At 47.5% G+C, this 14011-nt stretch overlaps 1 long non-coding RNA gene across 1 annotated transcript in view; it reads right to left on the bottom strand.

Moving 5' to 3' along the window:
- LOC140399766 (uncharacterized) overlaps positions 1-12930 on the bottom strand; it is a 93637-nt gene extending 80707 nt beyond the window's left edge. The window contains exon 1 of the long non-coding RNA XR_011937860.1: positions 12879-12930. This is a non-coding gene — a long non-coding RNA (uncharacterized lncRNA). The remainder of the gene's footprint in view (positions 1-12878) is intronic.
- Between the last annotated feature and the right edge of the window lie 1081 nt (positions 12931-14011).

Below are 14011 nucleotides of genomic sequence, written 5' to 3' on the forward strand. Positions count from 1 at the left end.
TGTAAAGGAGGACCAGTGAACCACGTCCACATCTTCTGGTCACGTCTACGATTATTGGGCTTCTGGCTCTCGCTATTTAAAACAGTAACAAAAGTTGTGGAGGTGGAAATATTACTGGGACCACATGAGGCAATTTCTGGGGTGTCGGAAGTACCGGGACTAATAGATGGGGACGGGGCCGATGTGCTGGCCTTTGCCACATTGATCGCCCGGAGGCTAATATTATTGGGAGGGAAGTCAGAAGATCCGCCAAAAATATCGACATGGTTGAGGGATATTGCGGAATTCCTTAAACTTGAGAAACTAAAGTTAGCCCTTTGTGGCTCAGGTGGGGGGTTCTGGACGAGATGGAAGCTGTTCTTGTCTCTCTTTACAGATCTGTTTGTTGCCAGTGGGTAAGGGGAGGGAAGAGGGGAAAGTTTAATGGAAATAAAGGAATAAATCTCAAATGAGGAGAATAGTATTTTGTTTGTGTTGTGACTGATTGTTTGTATGTTGTTATGTCCGTCCTCATCGGAATGATAATATTTTCAAAAAACACAGCAATAATGACCACATTTTTAAAAAATTAGCTCACGGACTGCAAAATGGGTTTGAAGGTCTTGAGTTAAAAGTCTTAAACTTAAAGGTGGGAATGAGGGAGTTAATTCATCCTTTCCACAGGGGACGTGGGGGAATTTTCCACCAGGATCACATTTCTGATTGTGGAATCTTACTGTGCAATCAATATGCCTGCTGTCAGTTTGTACAGGTTCAAGTAGAAAGAGAGAAAGAAATCCATCTTCAGAGACTCTGAACTTAATTCTGAAAGTGCCACCATTTTTGGGGCTCTTCCTGTGCACAAGCTGCCTGCAGAATTCCCCAAATTAAAAACAAGGTGAGAGAGGAGAGTGAGGGGCGAGTTAACAGAAAGCAGTTGGGGTTACCATACCGAGTTATGGTGCGAGGATCGAGAGCAGGAGAAGCTCCCAGAGCCATAGTGGTGAGATTTCTCCGTTTTAAGGATAGAGAAATGGTCCTTAGATGGGCGAAGAAAACTCGGTGTAGTAAATGGGAGAACGCGGTGATCCGCGTCTATCAAGATTGGAGTGCGGAGGTGGCGAGAAGGAGGGCGAGCTTTAATCGGGCCAAAGCGGTACTTCACAAAAAGAAGATAAAATTTGGAATGCTGCAACCGGCAAGACTGTGGGTCACATATCAAGGGAGGCACCACTACTTTGAGACGGCGGATGAAGCGTGGACTTTTATTGTAGAAGAAAAATTGGAATGATTGGACTGCGAAAATGAACGTTTGGACAAAGTGGTGGGACGAGTGGGGGGGGGGGGCGAAGAGGGATTGTATGATTAATCCTGCGGTATGGTAACTTTTCTTTCTCCCACAGGTGGTGATGGGGGGAGGTGGGGAGGTGGAGGAGATGGGGCGTTGGCCATGGGAGGCGGGGCCGAGGGAGAGGCGCGGGCTTGGTTCCCGCGCTATGATAATTATGGCGGGAATAGAGAAGCAGGAAGGAGGGGGCGCCGCACGGGGCGAGCCGTGATCACGGGGGGAAGCCGAGGTCAGCCAGAGTTTGCTGACTTCTGGGAGCAACATGGGGGGAGTAATTACGCTAGCGGGGGGTCTAGCGGGGGGGGGGGGGGGGGAGGGGGGAATTACTGGGTTGCTGCTGCTGGGGAAAGGGGGGAGTGGGTACGGGAAAGGATGGGCGGGGGGCACCGCCTGGGGGAGATACAGCTGCGTGGGAACTGGGTGAGAAGCTGGAAAAAGATGATGGCTAACCGGCAAGGGGGGGGGGGGTGGGAAGCCCCCCAACCCGGCTGATCACGTGGAACGTGAGGGGGCTTAACGGGCCGATAAAGAGGGCACGAGTACTCGCACACCTTAAGAAACTTAAAGCAGATGTGGTTATGTTACAGGAAACGCACCTGAAACTGATAGACCAGGTTAGGTTGCGCAAAGGATGGGTAGGGCAGGTGTTTCATTCGGGGCTGGATGCGAAAAACAGGGGGGTGGCTATATTAGTGGGGAAGCGGGTAATGTTCGAGGCAAAGACTATAGTGGTGGACAACGGGGGCAGATACGTGATGGTGAGTGGCAAATTACAGGGAGAGATGGTGGTGTTGGTAAACGTTTATGCCCCGAATTGGGACGATGCCAATTTTATGAGGCGAATGCTAGGACGCATCCCAGACCTAGAGACCGGAAAGCTGATAATGGGGGGAGACTTCAACACGGTGTTGGAACCAAGGCTGGATAGGTCGAAGTCCAGGACTGGTAGGAGGCCGGCAGCAGCCAAGGTGCTTAAGGATTTTATGGAGCAGATGGGAGGGGTGGACCCGTGGAGATTCAGTAGACCTAGGAGTAAGGAGTTCTCGTTTTTCTCCTATGTCCATAAAGTCTATTCACGCATAGACTTTTTTGTGTTGGGTAGGGCATTGATCCCGAGGGTGAGGGGAACGGAATATACGGCTATAGCCATTTCGGATCATGCCCCACACTGGGTAGGCTTGGAGATAGGGGAGGAAACAAGAGGGCGCCCACCCTGGAGAATGGACATGGGACTAATGGCGGATGAGGGGGTGTACCTAAGGGTGAGGGGATGCATTGAAAAGTACTTGGAACTCAATGACAATGGGGAGGTTCAGGTGGGAGTGGTCTGGGAGGCGTTGAAGGCGGTGGTTAGGGGGGAGCTGATATCAATAAGGACACATAAAGGGAAGCAGGAGAGTAAGGAACGGGAGCGGTTGCTGCAAGAACTTTTGAGGGTGGACAGACAGTATGCGGAAGCACCGGAGGAGGGACTGTACAGGGAAAGGCAAAGGCTGCATGTGGAATTTGACTTGCTGACTACAGGCACTGCAGAGGCACAATGGAGGAAGGCGCAGGGTGTACAGTATGAATATGGAGAGAAGGCGAGCAGATTGCTGGCACACCAATTGAGGAAAAGGGGAGCAGCGAGGGAAATAGGGGGGGTGAGAGACGAAGATGGAGAGACGGAGTGGGGAGCGGAGAGAGTGAACGAAGTGTTCAAGACATTTTATAAAAAATTGTATGAAGCTCAACCCCCGGATGGGAGGGAGAGAATGATGGATTTTTTGGATCGGCTGGAAATTCCCAAGGTGGAAGAGCAGGAAAGGGTGGGACTGGGAGCACAGATCACGGTAGAAGAAGTGGTGAAAGGAATTAGGAACATGCAGACGGGAAAGGCCCCGGGACCGGACGGATTCCCAGTTGAATTTTACAGAAAGTATTTGGACTTGCTCGCCCCGCTACTGACGAGGACCTTTAACGAGGCAATGGAAAGGGGACAACTGCCCCCGACTATGTCAGAAGCAACGATATCGCTTCTCTTAAAGAAGGAAAAGGATCCGCTACAATGCGGGTCCTACAGACCAATTTCCCTCCTCAATGTGGATGCCAAGGTCCTGGCCAAGGTAATGGCAATGAGAATAGAGGAATGTGTCCCGGGGGTGGTTCATGAGGACCAAACTGGGTTTGTGAAGGGGAGACAGCTGAACACGAATATACGGAGGCTGTTAGGGGTAATGATGATGGCCCCACTAGAGGGTGAAACGGAGATAGTAGTGGCGATGGATGCCGAGAAAGCATTTGATAGAGTGGAGTGGGACTATCTGTGGGAGGTGCTGAGGAGATTTGGTTTTGGAGATGAGTATGTTGGATGGGTGCAGCTGTTGTATAGGGCCCCAGTGGCGAGTGTGGTCACGAATGGACGGGGATCTGCATACTTTCGGCTCCATAGAGGGACAAGGCAGGGATGTCCTCTGTCCCCATTACTGTTTGCACTGGCGATTGAGCCCCTGGCGATAGCGCTGAGAGGTTCCAAGAGATGGAGGGGAATACTTAGGGGAGGAGAAGAACACCGGGTATCTTTATATGCGGATGATCTGCTACTATATGTGGCGGATCCAGCGGAGGGGATGCCAGAAATAATGCGGATACTTGGGGAGTTTGGGGATTTTTCAGGGTATAAATTGAACATGGGGAAGAGTGAGCTGTTTGTGGTGCATCCAGGGGAGCAGAGTAGAGAAATAGAAGACCTACCGTTGAGGAAGGTAACAAGAGACTTTCGTTACCTGGGGATCCAGATAGCTAAGAATTGGGGCACATTGCACAGGCTAAATTTGACGCGGTTGGTGGAACAGATGGAGGAAGATTTCAAGAGATGGGATATGGTAGCATTGTCAATGGCAGGGAGGGTGCAGGCGGTTAAGATGGTGGTCCTCCCGAGATTCCTCTTTGTGGTTCAGTGCCTCCCGGTGGTGATCACGAAGGCTTTTTTCAAAAGGATAGAAAAGAGTATCATGGGTTTTGTTTGGGCCGGGAAGACTCCGAGAGTGAGGAAGGGATTCTTACAGCGTAGTAGGGATAGGGGGGGGGCTGGCACTACCGAGCCTAAGTGAGTATTATTGGGCCGCTAATATTTCAATGGTGAGTAAGTGGATGGGAGAGGAGGAAGGAGCGGCGTGGCAGAGATTAGAGAGGGCGTCCTGTAGGGGGACCAGCCTGCAGGCTATGGTGACAGCCCCATTGCCGTTCTCACCAAGGAACTATACCACGAGTCCGGTGGTGGTAGCTACACTGAAGATTTGGGGACAGTGGAGATGACATAGGGGAAAGACCGGAGCATTGGGGGGGTCCCCGATAAGAAACAACCATAGGTTTGCCCCGGGGGGAATGGATGGGGGATATGGAATGTGGCAAAGAGCAGGTATAACGCAATTGAAAGATCTATTTGTGGATGGGAAGTTTGCGAGTCTGGGAGCGCTGACCGAGAAATATGGGTTGCCCCAAGGGAATGCATTCAGGTACATGCAATTGAGGGCTTTTGCGAGGCAACAGGTGAGGGAATTCCCGCAGCTCCCGACACAAGAGGTGCAGGACAGAGTGATCTCAAAGACATGGGTGGGGGACGGTAAGGTGTCGGATATATATAGGGAAATGAGGGATGAAGGGGAGACTATGGTGGACGAACTAAAAGTGAAATGGGAAGAAGAGCTAGGGGAGGAGATCGAGGAGGGGCTGTGGGCAGATGCCCTAAACAGGGTAAACTCGTCGTCCTCGTGCGCCAGGCTAAGCCTGATTCAGTTTAAGGTATTACACAGGGCACATATGACTGGAACACGGCTCAGTAAATTTTTTGGGGTGGAGGATAGGTGTGCGAGGTGCTCGAGAAGCCCAGCGAATCATACCCATATGTTTTGGTCATGCCCGGCACTACAGGGGTTTTGGATGGGGGTGACAAAGGTGCTTTCGAAAGTAGTAGGAGTCCGGGTCGAACCAAGCTGGGGGTTGGCTATATTTGGGGTTGCACAAGAGCCGGGAGTGCAGGAGGCGAAAGAGGCCGATGTTTTGGCCTTTGCGTCCCTAGTAGACCGGCGCAGAATATTGCTAATGTGGAAAGAAGCCAAGCCCCCGGGGGTGGAGACCTGGATAAATGATATGGCGGGGTTCATAAAGTTAGAGCGGATTAAGTTCGTCCTAAGGGGGTCGGCTCAAGGGTTTACTAGGCGGTGGCAACCGTTCGTCGAATATCTTGCGGAAAGATAGATAGGGGAGAACAAAGAAGGCAGCAGCAGCGGCCCAGGACTTGGGGGGGGGGGCGGGGGAGGGATGGGGGGGGATTGGGGGGGGGGTGGCCTGAGACAAGGCAGTTGCCAATTAGGGCTAGTTTTTATTTTTTGTTATTTAATATTTATTTATTTGTTGTTGTTTTTGTTTAAATTTAAAAAGGTCATTATTATCTGTATTGTTACAATGTTGTGTAAAGGATGCACAATGTACTGTGTTGGTTGACCAAAAATTTTCAATAAAATATTATTTTAAAAAAAAAAGAATAACAGATACCCGGGAGTGAGTTACAGACTGGAATCTAATCGAGGGGTTCGGGATAGTTTATATATAGAATAACAGATACCTGGGAGTGAGTTACAGACTGGAATCTAATCGAGGGGTTCGGGGTGGTTCATATATAGAATAACAGATACCCGGGAGTGAGTTACAGACTGGAATCTAATCGAGGGGTTCGGGATAGTTTATATATAGAATAACAGATACCCGGGAGTGAGTTACAGACTGGAATCTAATCGAGGGGTCCAGGATGGTTTATATATAGAATAACAGATACCCGGGAGTGAGTTACAGACTGGAATCTAATCGAGGGGTCCAGGATGGTTTATATATAGAATAACAGATACCCGGGAGTGAGTTACAGACTGGAATCTAATCGAGGGGTCCAGGATGGTTTATATATAGAATAACAGATACCCGGGAGTGAGTTACAGACTGGAATCTAATCGAGGGGTCCAGGATGGTTTATATATAGAATAACAGATATCCGGGAGTGAGTTACAGACTGGAATCTAATCGAGGGGTCCAGGATAGTTTATATATAGAATAACAGATACCCGGGAGTGAGTTACAGACTGGAATCTAATCGAGGGGTCCAGGATGGTTTATATATAGAATAACAGATACCCGGGAGTGAGTTACAGACTGGAATCTAATCGAGGGGTCCAGGATGGTTTATATATAGAATAACAGATACCCGGGAGTGAGTTACAGACTGGAATCTAATCGAGGGGTTCGGGATGGTTTACATATAGAATAACAGATACTCGGGAGTGAGTTACAGACTGGAATCTAATCGAGGGGTTCAGGGTAGTTTATATATAGAATAACAGATACCCGGGAGTGAGTTACAGACTGGAATCTAATCAAGGGGTTCAGGGTGGTTTATATATAGAATAACAGATACCCGGGAGTGAGTTACAGACTGGAATCTAATCGAGGGGTTCTGGATAGATTATATATAGAATAACAGATACCTGGGAGTGAGTTACAGACTGGAATCTAATCGAGGGGTTCGGGGTGGTTTATATATAGAATAACAGATACCCCGGAGTGAGTTACAGACTGGAATCTAATCGAGGGGTTCGGGGTGGTTTATATATAGAATAACAGATACCCGGGAGTGAGTTACAGACTGGAATCTAATTGAGTGGTTCGGGGGGGTTTATGTATAGAATAACAGATACCCGGTAGTGAGTTACAGACTGGAATCTAATCAAGGGGTTCATGATAGTTTATTTCTAGAATAACAGATACCCGGGAGTGAGTTACAGACTAGAATCTAATCGAGGGGTTCTGGATAGATTATATATAGAATAACAGATACCCGGGAGTGAGTTACAGACTGGAATCTAATCGAGGGGTTCAGGGTGGTTTATATATAAAATAACAGATACCCGGGAGTGAGTTACAGACTGGAATCTAATCGAGGGGTTCGGGGTGGTTTATATATAGAATAACAGATTCCCGGGAGTGAGTTACAGACTGGAATCTAATCGAGAGGTTCGGGGTGGTTTATATATAGAATAACAGATACCCGGGAGTGAGTTACACACTGGAATCTAATCGAGGGGTTCAGGGTGGTTTATATATAGAATAACAGGTACCCGGGAGTGAGTTACAGACTGGAATCTAATCGAGGGGTTCGGGATAGTTTATATATAGAATAACAGATACCCGGGAGTGAGTTACAGACTGGAATCTAATCGAGAGGTTCGGGATGGTTTATATATAGAATAACAGGTACCCGGGAGTGAGTTACAGACTGGAATCTAATCGAGAGGTTCGGGATGGTTTATATATAGAATAACAGGTACCCGGGAGTGAGTTACAGACTGGAATCTAATCGAGGGGTCCAGGATGGTTTATATATAGAATAACAGATACCCGGGAGTGAGTTACAGACTGGAATCTAATCGAGGGGTTCGGGATAGTTTATATATAGAATAACAGACACCCGGGAGTGAGTTACAGACTGGAATCTAATCGAGGGGTTCGGGGTGGTTTATATATAGAATAACAGATACCCGGGAGGGAGTTACAGACTGGAATCTAATCGAGGGGTTCAGGATGGTTTATATATAGAATAACAGGTACCCGGGAGTGAGTAACAGACTGGAATCTAATCGAGGGGTTCAGGGTGGTTTATATATAGAATAACAGATACCCAGGAGTGAGTTACAGACTGGAATCTAATCGAGGGCTTCAGGATCGTTTATATATAGAATAACAGATTCCCGGGAGTGAGTTACAGACTGGAATCTAATCGAGGGGTTCAGGATGGTTTATATATAGAATAACAAATACCGGGAGTGAGTTACAGACTGGAATCTAATCGAGGGGTTCAGGGTGGTTTATATATAGAATAACAGATACCCGGGAGTGAGTTACAGACTGGAATCTAATCGAGGGGTTCAGGATGGTTTATCTATAGAATAACAGTCACAGCTGACACTGAGACACACACGAGATGTACAATATCAATTATTATTCTGAAGCATTTGATTAAATCACCCTTAAACTAAATTCCAGTGTTTCAGAGTAATGCTTTATCTGCACTGTCCATCAAACACTCACAACACAAATGCTGTCTGGGCTTAAATACAGAGTCAAAATCCCTCTGTCCAGTCCAAAGAATTTTTCATTGCAGACAGTTATTTTTATTTTTTAGAAAAGCAGAACTCAAATTGCACCGAACCCCAAGGTGGACTCTTGTTTATTTCAGCCCTTCACATTTAAACATGAAGTTTAAGCTCCGATTACAGGTGTCTGCTTGTCTCTGTTTGTATATTCTCTGTTATTGTTGTTTTGTCACTTGTCTGAAGTATTTGAATAATAGGCCTTGGTTAATCAATCCTTTATCCCAGCACATGGAAGTTGTGAATCTTCAAGGCTGTCAGTCTAATGTAGATAACAAAAAACTACATCCTTTGATCAATCCATTCCCCAACCCTAAATAGATCTCACACATTTCCATAATGCAGGAATTTCTCCATCAAAACTTCCAATCAGTTCCCAATACTCTTGTTAACACTTGCCTGTTTTCCCTAAATTCCACTGACAGATTCCGAAAGCTGCACAGAAAAATGACTGGGTATTTTAAACTTTGAAACAAAACTATTTGAACTTGTGCTTCAATCCTATTATACAGAAATGTTGTCCCTGTGGGCTGACAGTTTCACAGTGAGACTGAAACATTGAGGTACGCCTCGCACTGCACTTGACAACATTTGTGGCACTTCCACAATCTACGATACATTGCTGTCTGTATTGTGTGAATCCAGCTGTGAAATATCTGTCCAGTTTAAACTTCCACTGTTTCTGTCTTCTCATCATTTATAAAGATCACGGTTCTATCCTTTTTATGTCTAAAGCACATCATCTAAACATTTCCCAACACTGAAACACGTCCACAGTTCAGTCTACTGCCAAAACGATAATATCTCCCTGCAATTTGATGTTTCCAGCTATGTTGCTTACAACGCTGTCTAATGTTTGGTGTCATTGGCAAACTGGGATGTGTAGCATTCTATCAAATGGTCTTAAATGGCTAATATATACGTGTGTGTGTGTGTGACAATGTGTGTGTACACGCATGTGTCTATGCACGCAGGGTGTGTGTGCATGTATCTGGACCCGTGTATGTATCAGTCAGTGTGTGCACGCACATGTGTGTGTGTATCTGTAAACTTGTGTGTGTAAACGCATTTAAGTCTCAAAGGAAAATATGAGCAGGTGTAGGCGATTTGGCCCATCGAGTCTGCTCCACCATTCAAACAGATCCTGGCACGCACAGACGCACGCACACTCACACACATTCCGATTTTATTATACACACTCGATTTGTGTCTGGAACATGCTCAATGAGTGAGCTTCCACAACCCTCTGGATCAGAGAATTCCAAAGATTCTCCACCCTCTGAATGAAGAAATTCCCCCTCATCTCAGTCTGCAATGGTCTACCCCTGATTCTGGGTATTCATGTCAAGAGGGAGAGAATACAAGACCAGGGATGTACTTCTGGGGCTGTATAAGGCTCTGGTCAGATCCCATTTGGAGTATTGTGAGCAGTTTTGGGCCCAGTATCTAAAGAAGGATGTGCTGGCCTTGGAAAGAGTCCAGAGGAGGTTCACAAGAATGTTCCCTGGAATGAAGAACCTGTCGTATGAGGAATGGTTGAGGACACTGGGTCTGTACACATTGGAGTTTAGAAGGATGAGGGGGGGTCTTATTGAAACTTACAGGATACTGCGAGGCCTGGATAGAGTGGACGTGGAGAGGATGTTTCCACATGTAGGAAAAACTAGAAGCAGAGAACACTATCTCAGACTAAAGGGACGATCCTTTAAAACAGAGATGAGGAGTAATTTCTTCAGCCAGAGGGAGGTGAATCTGTGGAACTCTTTGCCACAGAAGGGTGTGGAGGCCAAATCACTGAGTGTCTCTAAGACAGAGATAGATAGGCTCTTGATCAATAAGGGGTTCAGGGGATAGGGAGAGAAGGCAGGAGAATGGGAATTAGAAAAATATCAGCCATGATTGAATGGCGGAGCAGACTCGATGGGCCGAGTGGCCTCATTCTGCTTCTATGTCTTCTGGTCTTATTGTTTGAGACTGTGCCCCCTCCCCCTGGTTCTAATCTCACCAGTCAGAGAGATCATCCAACCTACATCTATCTTGTGATGCCCCGTATGAATTGTATATGTTTCAAGATCACCTCTCATTTTTCGGCACTCTCGGGAACACAGGTACAGTTTCCTCAATCTCTCCTCATCAGACAACGTCACCATCCCAGGGATTCGTCTGGTGAATCTCCGTTACACTCCTTCTACAGCAAGTACATCCTTCCTTAGATATGGAGAACAGAACTCCACACAATGGTCCAGGTGTGTTGTGACCAAGGCTCTGTACAATTGCAGCAAGTCATCTTAACCCCAATACGAATAACCCCGAGCGATGAAAGTTAACGTACCATTGGCCTTCCTGATTGGTCAATATACCCGCACGCAAGTGTTTAGTGACCCATGAATAAGGAGTTAGATACAGAGTAAAGCTCCCTCTGCACTGACCCATCAAACACTCCCAGGACAGGTACAGCACGGGGTTAGATACAGAGTAAAGCTCCCTCTACACTGACCCATCAAACACTCCCAGGACAGGTACAGCACGGGGTTAGATACAGAGTAAAGCTCCCTCTACACTGACCCATCAAACACTCCCAGGACAGGTATAGCACGGGGTTAGATACAGAGTAAAGCTCCCTCTACACTCTCCCCATCAAACACTCCCAGGACAGGTACAGCACGGGGTTAGATACAGAGTAAAGCTCCCTCTACACTGTCCCCATCAAACACTCCCAGGACAGGTACAGCACGGGGTTAGATACAGAGTAAAGCTCCATCTACCCTGCCCCATCAAACACTCCCAGGACAGGTACAGCACGGGGTGAGATGCAGAGTAAAGCTCCCTCTACACTGTCCCCATCAAACACTCCCAGGACAGGTACAGCACGGGGTTAGATACAGAGTAAAGCTCGCTCTACACTGACCCATCAAACACTCCCAGGACAGGTACAGCACGGGGTTAGATACAGGGTAAAGCCCCCTCTACACTGTCCTCATCAAACACTCCCAGGACAGGTACAGCACGGGGTTAGATACAGAGTAAAGCTCCCTCTACATTGTCCCCATAAAACACTCCCAGGACAGGTACAGCACGGGGTTAGATACAGAGTAAAGCTCCCTCTACACTGACCCATCAAACACTACCAAGACAGGTACGGCACGGGGTTAGATACAGAGTAATGCTCCCTCTACACTGTCCCCATCAAACACTCCCAGGACAGGTACAGCACGGGGTTAGACACAGAGTAAAGCTCCCTCTACACTTTCCCCATCAAACACTCCCAGAACAGGTTCTGCACGGGGTTAGATACAGAGTAAAGCTCCCTCTACACTGTCCCCATCAAACACTCCCAGGACAGGTACAGCACGGGGTTAGGTACAGAGTAAAGCTCGCTCTACACTGTCCCCATCAAACACTCCCAGGACAGGCACTGCACGGGGTTAGATACAGGGTAATGCTCCCTCTACACTGTCCCCATCAAACACTCCCAGGACAGGTACAGCACGGGGTTAGATACAGAGTAAAGCTCCCTCTTCACTGTCCCCATCAAACACTCCCAGGACAGGTACAGCACGGGGTTAGATACAGAGTAAAGCTCCCTCTACACTGTACCCATCAAACACTCCCAGGAGAGGTACAGCACGGGACGGGGTTAGATACAGAGTAAAGCTCCCTCTACACTGTCCCCATCAAACTCTCCCAGGATAGGTACAGCACGGGGTTAGATACAGAGTAAAGCTCCCTCTACACTGTCCCCATCAAACACTCCCAGGACAGGTACAGCACAGGGTTTGATACAGAGTAAAGCTCCCTCTGCATTTTTCCTCTCAAACACTCCCAGGACAGGTACAGCACGGGGTGTGATACCGAGCAGGGCTCTCTCTACACTGTCCCCATCAAACACTCCCAGGACAGGTACAGAACGGGGTTAGATACAGAGTAAAGCTCCCTCTGCATTTTTCCTCTCAAACACTCCCAGGACAGGTACAGCACGGGGTGTGATACCGAGCAGGGCTCTCTCTACACTATGCTGTTTCCATTTTCCCCCATCACATTTGCTTGTTTTCCAATTCACTTTAATTCTGTGCCATCTCGTTCTTGAGCTTCTTAATAGTGGGAACAGTTTCTCCCTGTCTACTCTGTCCGGCACCCCCAAGAATTTGTTCACCTCTATCTAATCTCCTCTTGGCCGTTTCTCTCTGTGGAGAACAGACCCAACCTCTCCAATCTATCCTCATCACTGAAGTTTCTCATCCCTGAACCATTCTTGTGAACCTCCTCTGCACTCGCTCCAGTGTGTTCACATCCTTCCTATAGTGTGACGCCCAGAACTGTCCACAATATTCCAGCTGAGGTCTAACTAGTGTCTTGTATAAGTTCAGCCTTACCTCCTCGCTCTTGTACCAATGCGGGAAAATACTGAGCAGGTCAGGCAGCATCTGTGGAGAGAGAAATAGAATGTTGGACCAGGGCGACTGGCAGATAGACAGATAGAGAAAAGTCCACACACACAGTAACACACTTACCCTCACACAGACACCCTGCTCTAAACAGATAGAAAATGCGGCAGATCACTTCTCCATCAGTAAATGGAAGGAGATTTTGGATTTCTCTTCAAAATGACCAGCACACATTTAAAAAGAATGGGTGGGTGGGAGGGTTGGTGCTTCCCAATCTTTTGTATTATTATTGGGCGGTGAGTTTGGAGAATATTCGGCAATGGTGGGGAGAGGAAGAAGCGGAATGGGTACAGGTGGAGTAAGCATCGTGTAAGGGGGCTAGTTTGCAGACTTTCGCTGCGGCCCCACTCCCATTTCCCCCGGGTAAGTTTACACAAAGCCCGGTGCTGGCATCTTCCTTCAACATCTGGATCAAGTGGAGACGCCATTTTGCTTTGGTAAACTTGACGGTGCGAGCCCCTATTTATGGAAACCCCCGATTCACCCCGGCGGCAAGACTGGATACAATATTTAAACAGTGGCATAAAGCTGGGCTGAGACAGGTTACAGACTTGTTGTTGGAAAGTAGATTTGAAGAATTGAGGGAGAAACATAAAATGCCGAGGGAGGTGAAGTTTAATTATCTTCAATGATGAAACTTGGTGAAAAAGGAGTTGTCCTCTTTCGTTGCCTACCAGAGAACAAGCTGCTGGATAAATTGCTCCTCCCAGCTGAGTTGGTGATGGGAGAATTACTAACATTTACAGCTGGCTGATGGACAGAAAGAAAGCAGCAATTGAGGAAATAAAACAAAAAAAGAACAAAGAACAAAGAAATGTACAGCACAGGAACAGGCCCTTCGGCCCTCCAAGCCCGTGCCGACCATGCTGCCCGACTAAACGACAATCTTCTACACTTCCTGGGTCCGTATCCTTCTATTCCCATCCTATTCATATATTTGTCAAGATGCCCCTTAAATGCCCCTATCGTCCCTGCTTCCACTACCTCCTCCGGTAGTGAGTTCCAGGCATCCACTACCCTCTGCGTAAAAAACTTACCTCGTACATCTACTCTAAACCTTG

This window comes from Scyliorhinus torazame, chromosome 23, assembly GCF_047496885.1.
Source record: "Scyliorhinus torazame isolate Kashiwa2021f chromosome 23, sScyTor2.1, whole genome shotgun sequence".
Classification (NCBI taxonomy): domain Eukaryota; kingdom Metazoa; phylum Chordata; class Chondrichthyes; order Carcharhiniformes; family Scyliorhinidae; genus Scyliorhinus; species Scyliorhinus torazame.